Genomic DNA, 2,368 nt, shown 5'->3' with positions numbered 1-2,368 from the left:
TGTGTGTGTGTGTGTGTGTGTGTGTGTGTGTGTGTGTGTGTGTGTGTTTCTCAGCATGTGTGTGTTCTCGTGGCGGGCCGTAGTTGAGTCAGACACTTGGCCTCTGATTTCATCACGTTGGTTATGAAAGAGACAGTAAAGTTTAACACACGCACACGCGCACACACGCACGCGCACACACGAACACGCACACGCACACACACACAGTGTTCATCATCCTCTGTTTCTTCAATATTTCATCATGTGGCGTAAAAACACACTAACCATGTGGAGATAACCTGCTCTGTGTGTGTGTGTGTGTGTGTAACCAGGTCAGTTGGGCTCTCCACCTGTCGTTTGGAATCTGTCCTATCAGAGCAGACCTGACTACACACACACACACACACACACACACACACGCACAGAGTAAATCTACATAATGAAGATAACCTCATTTCCGTTAGAGCAGCAGGCGTCTGTCTGCGCTTCCTGCTGGAGATTAATGTCTCACATGTCTCACGTGTCCATATGTCCATGTGAACACTATATACTGACTGACATTACTGCACACAAAAAAAACACACAGTCCTCGCTCTGTGTACAAACTACTTGTGGAGGCATACTTTCTATAAAGTAGGTTAACAGTCAAAACAAGTACATTTACTCAAGTAATACAAAAGTACAATTATTGAGGTACTTGTACTTAAGTACATCCAATCTATGTTACTTTGTACTTCTACTCCACAATATTCTAAAGGCAAATATTGTACTTTTTACTCCACTGCATCTTCTTTTTGATAACATGAGTTACTCTACAGATTCAGATCAATAATAAAGAGTATAATTGACAAATAAACTATGATGTATTATTGATAAAGATAAAACTATAATTATACTCCTGTAATATAATATAAATGACTCTGAAATGGGACGTATGGCGTAGTGCTTTTACTTTTGGCACGTTTTGAGGATACTTTACTAGTAGTACTAGAAGTAGGTCTTTACTTTTACAGACTTTGGAGAGGAGTGTCACCATTCTAAATGATCACAGTGTTATTGTTATTTAATTTTAAGCTATAATTACAATGTTCACATGCTGGTGTTTAGCATGTTCATCATCTTTAGCGTGTTAGCAGAGGTGTGATCTACGTGATATACAGTATATACCATATATATTTTCTTACATACTAAGAAACCGCCAGCATTTCCGTATTCACACAGAAAAATGTGCGAGGTTTCCCAAAATAGAGGCTGTTTTCCCAGCAGCCATATGCAGGGTAAACACAGGTGCAACTAATAACATTAACTACGACCCCGTTCCATTTACTTGGCCCAGGTGCCTTTGTATTGTGCATGCTGGGCTCACCGGAATGGCCTTGACACTAAATACAACAGCATCATCATTAATGAATCCATTACACCTGTGCTTAACCTGCAATTATTTACAAGAATGGAGACAAACCACATTACCGGATCGAACAACAGGTGTCTTAACTATACACCTGACGTGGGTCACATGCACCACTCTGAGCCAATCATTTCAGACTATTTACCTGCTGTCCAAGCCACTTTACTACTGTCAAGTCTTTAAGTTCATCTAAACTGATTTTTAGCAAAAACGTTGTAAATGAGCAGAAAGGGAGACAACTTTGCAAATAACTGCAATCATTTTTTAATATATATATTTATATTATATTATGAATATATGTCAACATTTCCCTTTAAGATGAGGATGTTAATTTTGAGCAATACAGTAGGAAATATTAAAGTTTTTTTCATATGATTTGCGATATCGCACACGAGCAATATTTTAGAAGTTATTCTGTATAATATCAACTCATAATCCGAAGTCAGGAGATCAACATGGAAGTTATTTAAATTCATCCTCACATGAATGTTTGTCGTTTCATGACAATCCATCAAACAGTCGTTGAGATATTTCAGCCTGGATCAAAGTGGCGGACGGACACGAGGTCACTCACCTGTGTGGTGAGACAGGTGAGACAGGTGAGAGAAACCCAGTTTGGAAAAAGGCAAATCGTGTCTCACGTGTCTGAATGTGGAACAAACTCTGGCGAACAGGTGAAGTGAGCAGCTGCTGAGCCTCAGACCCACAGATTAAGGTCAGAGGTCAGCAGCTGGCTGCAGCTCTGCAGGTCACCTGTTCAGGTGTTATAAACAAGACAGTGAGGGGTCCATTTCTGTAAGAAGAAAACCTCACATCTATTGTATAATATACTACTATGTATAATATAATACTACTACTGTATTACAACAATGAGAGGAAAAAATATGTACTGCATTACAACACCATTACTGTCAGAAGAAAACCTCACATCTAATGCATACAATAATATTACTGTATTATAATACTATTACTGTCAGAAGA

Source organism: Anarrhichthys ocellatus, unplaced genomic scaffold (assembly GCF_004355925.1).
Source record: "Anarrhichthys ocellatus isolate YVR2014 unplaced genomic scaffold, GSC_Weel_1.0 scaffold1, whole genome shotgun sequence".
Classification (NCBI taxonomy): domain Eukaryota; kingdom Metazoa; phylum Chordata; class Actinopteri; order Perciformes; family Anarhichadidae; genus Anarrhichthys; species Anarrhichthys ocellatus.
This window is presented reverse-complemented; position numbering follows the sequence as displayed.